This window comes from Engraulis encrasicolus, chromosome 11 (assembly GCF_034702125.1).
Source record: "Engraulis encrasicolus isolate BLACKSEA-1 chromosome 11, IST_EnEncr_1.0, whole genome shotgun sequence".
Classification (NCBI taxonomy): Eukaryota; Metazoa; Chordata; class Actinopteri; order Clupeiformes; family Engraulidae; genus Engraulis; species Engraulis encrasicolus.
The window spans coordinates 190399-205725 of NC_085867.1; positions in this window are offsets into that span (position 1 = coordinate 190399).

The following is a 15327-nucleotide window of genomic DNA, read 5'->3' on the forward strand; positions in this document are numbered from 1 at the left end:
CACAACCGCTGTCATATATTGGAAATATTGCTCCAAACAATGGTGTTTTGTTTCCTTCCCTTGATGCTGACTTCCTGGAACTATTTTGGAACTATACCATTGGCTCCATGAGCTGCCATCTTTGTGTGAAAATGGAACACAAAGATCAAGGGGATTGGCCACCTTCTTAGGATAGAATTGAGGGTTACGTCAGAAATACTGAAATACTGAGCTGAACAAGTATAAAATCACATATTTGGTATCAGAGATTTTAGGTTTTAGTGTACACTGACTTGGCTATTCATTTTAGGTGTAGTAAACCCATTTTTTTTCTAAGGTAACAGGGCTCCTAAGGTACACCTGCATGTCACACAGGAATGGGTTTTTAAAATTCATTATAAAAATAATGGGGCAAAACACCATCCCAAATTTTAGATATGTTATGAATAATATTATTATCTTTCAGAGACACCAAACAGCAAGTTCACAACTGGTGTCATAGATTGGGAATATTGCTCCAAATAATGGTATAAATGAGTTTTTGCCCATTTTTCGACCTCTGCATCTCAATAACCATTGGACCCTTATATCAAATATGATGTGATGTGAAAGGCATGGCACATATCTGACCATGTACCAAGGATGAACCTTGAATATTGAAATTTGAGGTTTTTATGGACATCTGAAAACCCTTGCAATTTTAATTTCAAAGAAACGTAGAGGGCCAGTATTAAGGTGTAATTTGACATACAGTGCTGCAAATTGTAATGTATGCTCATCAGGTCTATGACTCTTAGCCCTGAAAAAATAATGGACCTACCACAAATAGTTTTGGAGATAATTAAGTCTAAATATGGTCACTCAGGCAGTGACGCCAAATCAGGGGGAGGGGGTGTCCTTATTTACAGATTTTTTGTGGAAAAAGTATGCACAGCTGAAATCTGCAATGGTGGATATGTTCTATTGGATGTTGAAGCCATCACATATATTTTTTTCAAGCAAATCCGAGGGGGTCGAGTGGGGACCATTTGCTGATTCCAGCTGGAATGACCCACATGGAAGGATTTGGTCACTTCTGACTTAAGGCACCTCTTGCGTCCAGCCACAAAGCTGAGCCAAGCTAATGCTAACGAGTTTGCGCGGCGCGCGCTTCTGACTGGGGGCGCGTCCGAAGACTAGGCAGGTCCAGAGGAACTCATCTCAGGTCAGAGAAGAATATACTTTATTATTGAAACAAGGTTGACTGTTCCTTTATGTGCACTTTTTATTTGAAAGAGGAAATATAAAATATGATTTAAAAAAGTACAGTTTTGTGTTTATTTGATTGCCATTCAAGACACTTTGTAGCCGCCTATTAACAATATAGTCATTCTCATGAGAGAATAATTTGTTTTCATTTTTTTTCGTTTCTCATTTTTCATCATTTTTGGTTGGTGGTGTGCCGTGAGTTTTTTTTAAGGGAAAAAGTGTGCCTTGGCACAAAAAAGGTTGGGAAACACTGCTGTACACTATGTACAGTAAAAACATGGGAAGAAAGGGGCATTCTTGAGCAGATTTGAGATTCCTCTGTCCCTGGGTGTAACACAGAAGAGCTCTATAACTCATTTAAAAACGTGGACTCTAGACTATCATTCAGTATTTGAATGGAGTTTCTAACTCTTGCTTTTGAGGGAGCTGCAGTCATTCAAGCAAGGCAAGGCAAGTTTATTTATATAGCGCATTTCATACACAGGTGCAACTCAATGTGCTTCACAAAGTTAACAAATGTAAATGAAAGGAAACAGGGAAGAAAGAAGGAAATAAATTAGAGTAAAAAAAACATTTAAAACATTAAGATAAAACATAAGGTAAAAATAATAATAAAATAAAATAAAAAATAAAAATTAAATAAACATAAAAATAAAAATAATAATAATAATAAAAAAAGAATGATATGTAATTTAAGCTAGGGGAAAGCATCTGAGAACAGCTTTGTCTTGAGTCTAGATTTAAAGCTATCAATAGTGGGTGCATTTTTTACATCATCTGGAAGCTGGTTCCAAAGCTTTGAAGCATAGAAGCTAAAGGCTGCCTCTACACACTTTGTTTTGACTTTTGGAATCACCAGCAAATTCTTCTCCGTTGACCTTAGTGACCTGGTTGGTGCATACAGGTGAAACATATCCAGTAGATATGTGGGTCCCATTCCATTTAATGCTTTAACACTAGAACTACCACGGAGGGGTCAATTGACCTTTTTACCTAAAAGCCCCACAAGGGGGTCATTTGACCCTTTGGACCCCCTGTGGACACTCCTTTTGTTGTGGAAATGTGGCTGTTAGCAGCTCACAGCTGTCACTTGAGACACAGAGTGTGTGTGTGTGTGTGTGTGTGTGTGTGTGTGTGTGTGTGTGTGCGTGTGTGGATCATTTCCAATGCCTGTTGAGTGCTGTATCTCTGCATCTTCGTTCCTTGGAGAGGAGCTTCTTTCACCACAAAATTCTTGAGGGAAATGAAGCAGTAGTCCACATGCACTGGTATTTATCCATCTAACAATTGCCAGGTTAGTACAGCAAATACCTCAAACAATCTTTCACTTGGTGATACAAGCATCAAATTTGGTTCAGAGGTGCTTCAGACCCTACTCTTTTAGAAAAGGTCGCTATCCAGGTGAAAAAACAAAATGGTGGCCATTTTCCAAGATGGCCGCCATGCAGATATGAATTAGCAACTGAAACAACTGTTCAAATGGTGATACAAGCACTGGAATTGTCATAGATACTCCTAAGACACACTTCTTTTGAAAAGGCATGCAGGCCACTTGAAATCCAAGATGGCCGTCCATTTTCCTAGATGGCCACAATACATATTATTGGAATCGGTTATGGGACAAAAAGGGCACTACTGTTACACAGCTGACAAAAGCGTGAAACTTTGCACGATGCTTCATTAGGACCCCCTCAATGATTTAAGCCCAGGAGCCCAAGTGAAATGCTCAATTTTCATATCAATCAAGTGAATAATACATGTACATATCATGTGTCAGCTTGGATTATCTACCTCTATAAGGTCATTACAAAATAAAATATATATTGTACTGTACTGTACGATACTGTACTGTAATGTGATATACCACACTGTACTGTACTGTACTGCACCGTACTATATGCTACTGTACTTTTACTTTACTATACTGCACCGTAGGCTACTGTTGTATGCTACTGTACTGTGCTGTACTGTAGTGTACTGTAGTTTACTGTACTGTACTATACTCTACTGTACTGTAATGTACTTTACTATACTGCTCCGTACTGTATGCTACTGTACTGTACTGCAATGTACTGTACTACACTCTACTGTACTGTATGCTACTGTACTTTACTGTACTGCACCATACTGTATGTTACTGTACCGTACTGTATGCTACTTAACTTTACTGTACTGCACCGTACTGTATGCTACTGTACTGTGCTGTACTGTAGTGTACTGTACTGTACTATACTCTACTGTACTGTAATGTACTTTACTATACTGCTCCGTACAGTATGCTACTGTACTGTACTGCAATGTACTGTACTACACTCTACTATACTGTATGCTACTGTACTGTGCTGTACTGTACCGTACTGTATGCTACCTAACTTTACTGTACTGCACCCTACTGTATGCCACTGTACTGTGCTGTAGTGTACTATACTCTACTGTATTATACTCTACTGTACTGTACTTTACTATACGGCACCATACTGTATGCTACTGTACTTTACTGTACTGTACTGTACAGTACAACTACACAGAACTGAAACATTTAGAGCATTCTGAGGTCATGTACAATATGATGCAAAAAGATGTAGTGGGAATGAGTTATGTTACTGTTACCACTCAAAATCTTGAAGGTTAAAAAAAGCCATATGGCATTTTGTGTGTATATATATATATATATATATATATATATATATATATATATATATATATATATAGTATATACCATATGAGAATTGTTTTTTAACATAGATATTTCTCTTAAAGGTGGCAAAGACCTACGGTAGGTAACATGTTGTCCATCAGCTGTCATTTTTGAAGTAGCAATTGAAATACTCAATGATTACTGAGTTTATTGTAATGCAACTTGTGACACAAGTACTAGGTGAGGACTTGTTTGCAAATTCAGGAGGAAAAAAAACAATTCTCACACCTCTGCCTACTTACTCAAACCTGCTTAGAAATCATTCCCATTTGATTTGAACTGAAGATGTAGCCTACTGTATATCCAGTGATCTGTAATGCCATTCTTAAAGACTGAAATGCAGTCACTATAGACATAATGCTACTTGTGAAAATTTAGAATCCGGTGATATTATGGGTTCTTCATACATATGGAGAGGTCTTGTCCTTTACCCTCTCTCATACAAATAAAAAAATATCTGTTATGGAAATTAGAGGATGGAGAACCTGCTACCTTGGACATCATCTTGACACTTCCCAATTCAGATGCAGCTGAGCGAGCATTAGCAGCAGTCTATTCTCACCATAGTTTTAGTGTGGGAAATGCTCATTTTAATTCAGACCAAGAATCTTCTCAACATTTTCACAATGTTACATTTGCTGCCAAGCATGTAAGCACAGACTCACCCATACTTTCACACTATGAACATTTTTGTAGTTGCAGCAATCTGGTCAAGCAGGCTACCCCTGCCCTTGCTTCATCTCTGCTGAGTTCGGGACTATATTAACATCGTCAGCTAAGTAAAATGTCATGTAATAACAAGGTAATGCATGACATATTGTATATGACATGGTAGAATGTTTTTCTTTTTCCGAGGGCTCCGAGGCTAGAATTACAGCATATACCCTAAAGAAACACCATGCAAAGTTTGGTGCTTTTGTCACTTCCGTAACGGTATCTGTATTATATCTGTATTGCGGCCATCTTGAAAAATGGCCGCCATCTTGTTTTTCCACCTGGATAGCGACCTTTTCTGGGAAAGTAGCTCCTGAAGCACCTGTGAACCAAATTTGGTGCTTGTATCACCAAGTGAAAGATTCTTATGGAATATTGACTTAACATCCTTCACTAGGTTGCATTCACATGAGTCGTTATGGTCACATGGCATGGGAGATTCACACGTTAAAGTTTTTCTCGATTGGTTTGGCTAATTTCTCGAAACTGAGATGACATTCTCAAAACAACACGGACAAATCCCCAAACCAACTTGCGATTTCCCAAAACAGAATGGCATTTTTCATTGCTTTCATCAGATATCAAATGCTTTGTACATGTCTCAAATGTTTAGTACATCTCTACAGATGGATATGTACAAATACCCTTCAGTTGACACATTCAGCATACATTTAGCACATTTTCCAAATAAATTGACCTTGCTTATCTAAACGAATTAGACAATTCTCAGTCTAATGGTTGCCCTCTCCAAAACACGTCAGCATTATTTCATTGTGTAAGTCATCATATGCAAAGTGGTCTACGCAATTCCCAAAACAGTCAAGGACATCATATTTTAAGAATTTCATTACATAGTAAATTCATGACAGTGTTCAACAGGTCAGATGGTATTGTAACTTTACTAGTTAGTAGAAAATAATTTTACAACCGTGTATACTACAGTTTCCTCTGTTATTTGGCTAATTTCATGACATTTTTTCAAACGACATTCTGTTTTGAACAATTGCTAGTTGCTTTGGCATTTATCCATGTTATTTTGAGAACGTTATCTCTGTTTTGAGAAATGAGCCAAACCCATGAGAAACCTGTGATATATGGGCATTACTTTCTGTATATGAATTTACAGTAAAGAAAGTTACTGATAAATGTCCTTGGTAAATTATCTGTGTTGTCAAACTTCAATGGTTTCACTCACTTTTTCATTTTTATACATAGTCGAAATCTGTTAGCTGAACGTAGATAAAACACCTAACCATTTTGACTGGCAGTGCTTACACAATGGCAAAGGGACAATGTATTTTGGGGGTACTGATGATATATGTGGGGAGGAAATTTAGTTTTGACACATGGGTAAACTGTTTTTGGGGTGATATGAGCGAGTGATGAGGATCCATATAGTTATGCTGAACCATCCAGTTTATTTTGACAGAAGGACTAAATGAATGCAAATGAGCCAAAGCAATTGAGAAGGATCTATGCCATTTTGATGGTACTGACTATTTATATGTGAGATGGTTTAGTGCTGATGCAAGAATGAGGTGTTTTGGGAGGTATATGACATTTTGCTAGTTATCTGAACTGTTGTGCAGAAGTGTAAGAATGCTTGGCCAAATGACCCAATGGTTATAGGAATGTCATCTCAGTTTCAAGAAATGAGCCAAACCAATCGAGAAAAACTGTAATTCAACCATTATCTGGTTGCAGCCATATGATTCGTCATGATCACATGGGACATTCACACATTCATTGATGACTTATATGAAGAAAATGTGCTGACATGTTTTCAGGACAACCATTACACTGATAATCAACCAATTGGGATATATCAGCAAGGTACATTCATTTGAAAATTCTCCTAAATGTAAGCTGATTGTGTTAACTGTAGGATACTTGTACATAGCCATTTGCAAGGATGTACTAAATGATTGAGACATGTACAAAAGCGTTTGAAATTTGATGAAAGCAATGATAAATGCCATTCTGTTGTGAGGAACTGCAAATTAGTTTTGGGATTTGTCCATGTTTTGAGAATGACATCTCAGTTTCAAGAAATGAGCCAAACCAATGGAGAAAAACTGTAACACACTGTCCACCAAACTGTGCTATCTGTCTTTGCTGCTGATATCTTCATGCAAGTTGCTATTTACCTGTGGTGATTTTGGAGGCTGACAGCCTTTGGGAAGAAGCTGTCTGTCCCTGTTTGTCTTGGCTGTTAGCACTGTAAGGTGTGACCCCCTCACCCCACACACGGCCCCTAACAGCCTCATTACCATAACAAAATGAGTGATTAGTGTATTAGGTAAAAGCTGCGGGGTCAAATGACCCCTCTCTGGTACTTCTAGGTAGGCAGAAAAATCCTGGTAGTTCTAGTGTTAAACACAAGTAGCATTGCCTTAAAATCAATTCTGTAGCTTACTGGGAGCCAATGCAGCGATCTTAAAATTGGAGTAATGTGGTCGAACTTCCTTGTTTTTGTAAGAACCCTTGCTGCTGCATTTTGTACAAGTTGAAGTTGTTTAAAAATGACTGTTACAGTAATCAACCTTACTAGAAATGAAGGCATGTATTAGCTTCTCCAGATCATGTTTAGACATCAGGCCCCTAAATTTAGAGACGTTTTTTATGTGATAAAATGCAGACTTAGTAATAGCTTTCATGTGACTGTTGAAGTTTAGGTCACTGTCAATGAGGACCCCAAGATTTTTAACTGTTTCCCTTGCTTTCAGTCCCTTCGTTCCAAGGAGAGTAGTTTGTCTCTCCTCTCTTTTCCCAAATATAATTACTTCCGTTTTATCTGTGTTCAGCTGGAGGAAATTGTGAGACATCCATTTGTTAATTTGGTCCATGCAATGATAGAGTGATTCAAGGGGGGTGTAGTCATTGGGGGACATAGATAGGTAGAGCTGGGTATCATCCGCATAGCTATGGTAATTTATGGAGTTATTCTCGATAATGTGTCCCAGTGGCAACATATACAGATTGAACAGTAGTGGTCCCAGAATGGAGCCCTGGGGGACCCCACAATTCAGAGACATCGGTGATGAGGTATGTCTTCCAATGGCGACAAAAAAACTTCTTTGTTGCAAGTACGATTTTAACCAGTTGATCACTATGCCTGTAAAGCCAACTCAGTGTTCCAGTCTACGTATGTAGTAGTATGGCATGATCAACTGTGTCGAAATTTGCGCTTAAATCTAGTAGCACCAAGACGGATGATTTGCCAGTATCAGAATTCAATCTTATGTCATTCATAACTTTAATAAGAGCTGTTTCAGTGCTGTGGTAGGCACGGAAACCTGATTGAAACTTATCAAGGTAGCTATTAGACATTAGAAAGGCAGTTAATTGGTTAAAAACAATTTTCTCTATTATTTTACCCATGAATGGTAGATTGGATATGGGCCTATAGTTGTTTATTACCAGTGCATCCAGGTTGTTCTTTTTCAGTAAGGGTTTCACAACTGCTTCTTTCAGACAGCCTGGGAATATGCCTGTTTGTAGTGAGGTGTTGATGATCTGAAGTACATCTGGTGATATTAGATGTAAGATGGATTTAAAGAAGGCTGTTGGTAGAATATCTAAGTCAGATGTAGAGGAGCTAAGACTTTGTACCGTTCTATTAAGAATGTCCACATCAACTAAATGAAAATTTCTCATGAGGTTAGGATTTAACTTCACCGTAGCAAGTTGGTCCGAATCTTGGGTCGGTTGCACATGTGTGAGTATGTTTGTACGTATTTTTTCAATCTTTCCTTTGAAAAAGGATGCGAACTCATTGCATATGTTTGTACGTATTTTTTCAATCTTTCCTTTGAAAAAGGATGCGAACTCATTGCATTTGCTGACTGAGAGGAACTCAGAGGGCATTTGATTTGGGGGCCTTGCTAGCTTTTCCACAGTGCCAAACAGGATGCGTGCATTATTAATATTTCTGTTAATTATGTCAGAGAAAAAAGATTCTCTAGCTTTAGAAATTTTTTGGTTGTATTCCGAGAGTGTGTGTTTATAGATTTGGAAGTGGACTTCAAGTTTGGATATGCGCCACTGTCTTTCACCCCTCCTGCATTCTTGCTTAAGCAATTTAACTGTGGGATTCATTCTCTAAGGTGCTTTTTCATGTCCCACTGTTTTGATTTTTTGGGGGGCAATAACATCCATAATATGGGTCATCCTTGAATTAAAATTAACGATGAGATCGTCTGCACAAGTTTGACTTTGGGTCTCTGAAAGTGCTTGCTGAAAGAGTGAGGCTGTCTCACAGTTGATTATACGTTTTTTGACTGTAACAGATTCCCTTTGAACATGAGGGTACATAGAAACATCAGACAAAATGCAGTAATGGTCAGAAAAGCCATAGTCTTTGACACTAGCACAAGCATTGAGGCCTTTTGTTATTATTAGGTCTAAAGTGTGACCTTGGTTGTGTGTTGGTCCTGTTACATGCTGTGTAAGGCTAAAAATGTAAATAAGACTTAACAATTCCTTAGCATAGACATTCTCTAAGTCGTCCAAGTGGAAATTGAAATCGCCTGATATAAACAAGCTTTCATAGTCCACACAAACATTCGACAACAGCTCACCAAATTCCTCTAAGAAGAGTGGTGCAGACAGTCTTGGAGGTCTGTAAATAGTCAATAACAGTATGTCAGAAGAACATTTTAGAACTGCAGCTAAGTATTCAAAAGATGAAAATTCACCTAGTGCTGTCTTTTGACATTGAAACAGTGCCTTGAAAATAATTGCTATCCCCCCTCCCTGTTTATTCTGCCTTTCTGTACTAATGAAATTAAAGTGTGGCGGAGCTAGTGGATTTTTCCAGTCATGTTTCAGTTAAAAATAAAAAATCAAGGTTGTGGGTACAGATAAACAAACAACAAAAGGCTTGTTCCTGAGAGATCTAGCATTCTGCAAAGCTAATTTGACATTGAGCATTGGAGGCATTTCCACTGTGGTATTCTGAGTTTTTTGGAACAAATCTGAGATTTTCCATGTTTGCCCTCTTGGGGGAATGTATACGTGTCCTCAAGAGACCTTGCTTAGTTGTTAGAACTGCAATAGAGAGATTGTCCACGGGTCCCCTTATCTGCATATTTTCAAAACTACCGTTACTATGTGGGTAGGGGTCCAATTTATATCAGACTGTGCTTTCAACAAGGTCATCATCACTAATACTACTCTACTCCAAAGCACAGACAGGTGGTGGTGGGGCCCTGCCTTTTTTGGGTGTAGTCATGGATGGAAGTAACCTTTCAGATTTTGGGGTAGAATGAGGTTGACCTTGAGAAATATCCGCATAGGAGGCTTGGTAGGAATGTCTGAGCAAATGAGCCAACACAACGCTGCGTAAAGAAGGACCTGCCCTGCCTACTTCTCTTCTAAGGCTTGTCTTTCAGAGTAGGAATGTCACAGAGCCACCCCAGTGCTGCCCATGTAATCAGCAGGGTCTGGGGATCATGTGGAGTACCATTGATCATGTGAAAAATATGGAAGTGTAGGCATAAACAGCACAATTCTTGAGGGGAAAAAAAACTTTTTTTCACAATAAAGTGGTTTAGTTTGAGTGGAGTTGTACAACTTGTGGTTGAAATAGAGTAAAAAAAGAATACACTTTCATAAACCTTGGATTGTAACAGACATTTTGAGACCATGCTGATAAGGATATGTTCATGTTTGGATGTCCACTCATCCTAGGAAGGTAGGGAGACATCAGGCGGGGGGTGCTTGGGGGGGGTCAAATTTGAAAGGTGACATTGTGTAATAAATTGATAATAATGCACATGAAATATGTGTGTTCCTGAGAGTCTAAGCTTTCCAATGATATATAATGTTCCTGGGTTTATTACATCACCTGGATTACAAACAATTGCGGAATGAAGATCAAGTTGAAGTTCAAAGTCATTCGGGTCGCCCCCGTGTCGCCTTACAGTCAAGGGGATAAGCTAGATTTGGTTATTCATAACTGTTAATATAAAGCATCCTGAAACATTATGAGTGTAGTCAGGGAGCAATTTGCCGGGGGGGATGGGAGGGATTATCCCCCCCTCTGACTTTTATCTCTGCTGGAAAAATATCATCGATGGTTGTCAAGTTGTCTGTTTTGTTTTGTTTTTTGTTTGTTTTTTCAGTTTTGTCTGGTTTAAGTTCTGTGCATTATTTTCCCCCAACTTGAAAAGAATGTCACTGATGGAGTTTGAAGACTGGAATTCACTCAAGGATTTTGGACAGGACAACTTTGATCCGTTTTGGTTTCTCCTTCTTTTCTTTTTATTCAGAATTAACCCTCCTGTTACCCTCAAATTTTGGAACATCCGTGATCCTTGGGGTCAATTTGACCCCAACCACTTAAATGTCTACAAAATCAGTAGAAAACAACACTTTGGCACATGTTTATGTGTCAGATATGTATTATTGATCTGTTGGTGACATAAAAAGTCCTTTAAATATATCCTAGCACCCCCACACATAGCCCACACACCAAAAAAACTTAATCCATGACTAGGCGAAATTTAGAAAAATAGCAATAAAATGTCATTAATTGGTCTAAAAACAGATGGACACATGTTATTGAAATTTTAGTGGCTCCATACACTCCCTAAAAGTGAATTTCTATTACTTATAACATTTGAAAAGAAAAAACAAATTTGATTATCAAGGATAGTGTCTATCTATTAACATATGGGTCAATTTGACCATAAAAGAAATAGACATATTCCCAAACATTCAGAGGGTTTTTTAAGTCCAACATTCATTTTCTTTGAATGTTTGAATGTGTATTTATCACACAAGTATAATAGTTAGGTAAGAACATGGATACATTGCCAACCAAAAGAGTTTTGGGAACATCATAGAAAATCATTGTTTTCTACATGATTTCTGCGCTTGAATTAGTGTGCACATAAGGAAGAAAAGGTTTGCATGTGCTCCTTGTATACGCATTACATGTTAATGGTAGTGGGGTAAGGTTTGAAGGAACAGGGCTAGCAACTTGTATGTTTACTTCTATTCACTATTTATGCCCACTGGAGAACTTGTGGTATGGACGTCAATGTGTATGTCCTTCACAAAAGTTACAGCTGTTGCTGTTCCTGGAAGGTCCTTCCTTCTCTATGTCAGGTAGCACCAGTTTATAATCAATGCTGCAGACAACTATGTCAATTTGAAACAACACACTGAACAGAGGAGAAGAATAGCACCATTATATCTCTCAACATAGCAACTAGCCTTGAGATCGCATCCACCTAAAGAAGTACAACGGCTTGTCACCATCAGAGCAGTCCATTTCAATCTTTGGATCACAATCATAAAGAGTCTCTTCAAATATACAATCACTTCTAATTATGTATGCTGGGCACAGAACAGCATGCACAGCAATGCTGACTATATGACACATCTTATGCTATTGTGTGTGTGTAGTGGGATGGTGCAAAAGTAGCTCACAGGGTAGGCCTACAGGGTTGGGGGGGAGGGGTGTGCTGTGGGGGGTGCCGTGATGGTGCTACAGGCACAACAAGGTTCATTTGGTGGATTTTGTCAAAATGTCAATGCTGTACTAGCCACCACTGTTCAAAAATGTTGTCGTGAATACGTTTTAGGCCTCCCCCATATCATTAGTATTTTTATTTATCAGGGCCAAAACAAAAGCAAAATGTTCCAAAGAAACATGGCTGAATAGCTTATTTTCATGTATTTCACATTATCTAAACAGATTTTAACATTTATTTGGAAAATATGGATGTTCCATTTATGTTTTATACACTAGAATAAATTGGGGTCAAATTGACCCCAATGAACACGGATGTACCCAAAATGTGTACAGCACTTAGGAAAAGCATTTTTGTGGAAATGTCACTTTTTCACATTTATCCCACCTATTTAGGAAAAGTCATTAAAGATGAGGTCAAAGAAATATGTACTTCATATATTTTTCAGACATTAAACGTCGATTGGGGTCAAATAGACCCCAAGGATAACAGGAGGGTTAAGAGCACATCCAAGCATAGCAATGGTTGTTAACACCAGGAAACAAAGCAGTTTTTGTCCTCTTTGTCCACCTAGGTAAAAAAAAAAAAAGTTGAACATAAAGTAAACAGGAACAGCAGTTAGTGACCACAAATATGCAAAAAGCAATTCTCCTGTGCAAATGCATGCATTCAATATGTGCAAAGATGCTTACAATAAATATTTACAAAAAATAAATATTTACAAATATAGTTGCCATGTTAATACTGCAACCAGAATAAATATTGCATTTAGGATTTGTAGAAAAATATCAATCTATAAAAAATGGCTATTTTGCATTTCCCAGATATTGACCAAATTGAACACAGGTTACCCCACTATAAAAATGAAGCGCCTGTTCCCAACTGGAAATGCGTGGTTTTGTGATTGCAGTCAATGTACTTAAACCGCTTCTAAAACTGCAAGAATGATGATTAAATGTACGCAGGTCATTTAGCTCAAGTTCCATTGCTGCAGAAGACAAATAATACACTCTACTAGGCCATTTACATTAGCAAACGCCCCAAACTACCAAACATACCGAGCGCAGTTAAATCGGCATAAATCAAGTAAGATGAGCACTTACCGGCTACCACTCCAGGTTCTCAGTGACTAATGCACGGTACTTCGGAAAGTTTGAGAGCACAGCTCAATTTTGCTTGTGACTCTCTCCAGTTTTCTTACAAACTGAACGCAAACTGTCTTAATTAAACCATATGTGCGCTCAGCTTGCCGCGTAGCCAAATCAGCCGAATCATTGACAGCTGACGTTGATCAGTCAGCTCAGGCTTCTTTCAATTAAGGCGAGACACGGCAGGTGAAATATCGATTTTTTCATGCCCTGGTCAAATTTGAGATTTTGGGCTAATTTGCATCTTTAACTTGTTATCTTTCATATTACCATATAGAAAACGTTAAAATTACACATTTAAGTGTCTGTTTCAGCACATTTTGTTCAACCGCGGTATCCATTTTCGCCTAAATTTACCAAGAATTCTGCCTTTGACCGCGTTCCGCGTCTCGTCTTTTTGCACGACATCTGTCATGTCTGGTATGGTTTTAAAGCACTGAGTTTCGATCAGAAGGTTGTGTTATCCAAATATGGGCATTTCCTTTCTTTTCAGCAACCAATCCTGACTCTCTGAAGGGGGGTTTATATGACTAAAGTAGATTCATTGGCTGGCGATGCTTCTCTGCTAACGTGATTCGCCCAGTGCCTCACGTGTTGTCTTTTTGACATTTCCGTCTTAGCTTGCTGCGGGAACTTTAAAATATATTTGCTGTACGAAACCTTTTACAAAAAGAAAGACACAATTGTGTTTAGCAAGGTCCGTGATAATATATCAGCCGGCCGAATTGGCACATAATCGTTGCGGTCGTAAGTTGTTCGCAAACTGTGAGGAGTGCGAGACCCAGCAGGTCCGTCTCTCATCTAAATGAGATGATAATGATCATCTGTGTCCTAACTATGCCGAATCGGACCTGTCAATAAACATTCATCCAAACAACCAGGGCTTTTGCAGTAGTCTGCTTCTGAGTGCAACAGTTGTAAAGCAGAGGGTGGTTACAGGCGACATGCGTCCACACGACTGCCGACCTGTGGTCGCCTTTGATGTAAAAGTGCGCACAGCGCTTTTGGCACACGATTTGGGCATGGGTTATGCTGCGCTGAATAAGATCAGCAAGGTTTTGGGGATCCCTTCCCTTCATTTGAAAATGTACCAGCGACATGACAAAAGAGTTAGGCTACAGGTATCCTAGCTTACAGAAAGATGAATGATTACAGACTTGATGATAATAGCCTAATGTAGGCCTAGTAATATAGCCTACTATATTAGGTAGGCTGTAGACCTACATATTATTATGACAGGTAGGCCTAAGTAGGCTATGTTACACCACTAGTAGTAAATATAACAAAATATATTATTAGATTAGGCTAAAATAAATAATTTGTCAATAGCCTACAATTTCATGAATGCAAAAAACATTCATAACAGTAACAACATGCACAAAAAAAATCTGTTTTCAATTCAGTGGCAAAAGAATCATAGACACAATCCTAAAAGCAGCAGAATTGGTTGCATCAGGACTGCCTGTCAGGGGTCTCTCCAGTTCCTTCGCCCTAAAAAAGCGCATTATAATAGGCCTATATCTGGTGTGCACTTCATTTATGGGCAGTCATGGGTGAGCGGTTAGGGCGTCAGACTTGCATCCCAGAGGTTGCCGGTTCGACTCCCGACCCGCCAGGTTGGTGGGGGGAGTAATCAACCAGTGCTCTCCCCCATCCTCCTCCATGACTGAGGTACCCTGAGCATGGTACCGTCCCACCGCACTGCTCCCCATGGGGCGCCACTGAGGGCTGCCCCCTTGCACGGGTGAGGCATACATGCAATTTCGTTGTGTGCAGTGTGCAGTGTTCACTTGTGTGCTGTGGAGTGCTGTGTCACAATGACAATGGGAGTTGGAGTTTCCCAATGGGCTTTCACTTTCGCTTTCATCTGAGAACATGCAATGATATCTCTGACTTCATACCCTCAATGTTACCATGTTAGGTTGTACAAAACAAACAAACAAACAAACAAAATAAGAAAATAAAAATAGACCTTGGCTATTTACTGGCCCGGTGATGTGAACAGGCTTTTCCATGAGACAGAAGTATCCCAATTTCGTTTTATCATGTAGGCTGTTGC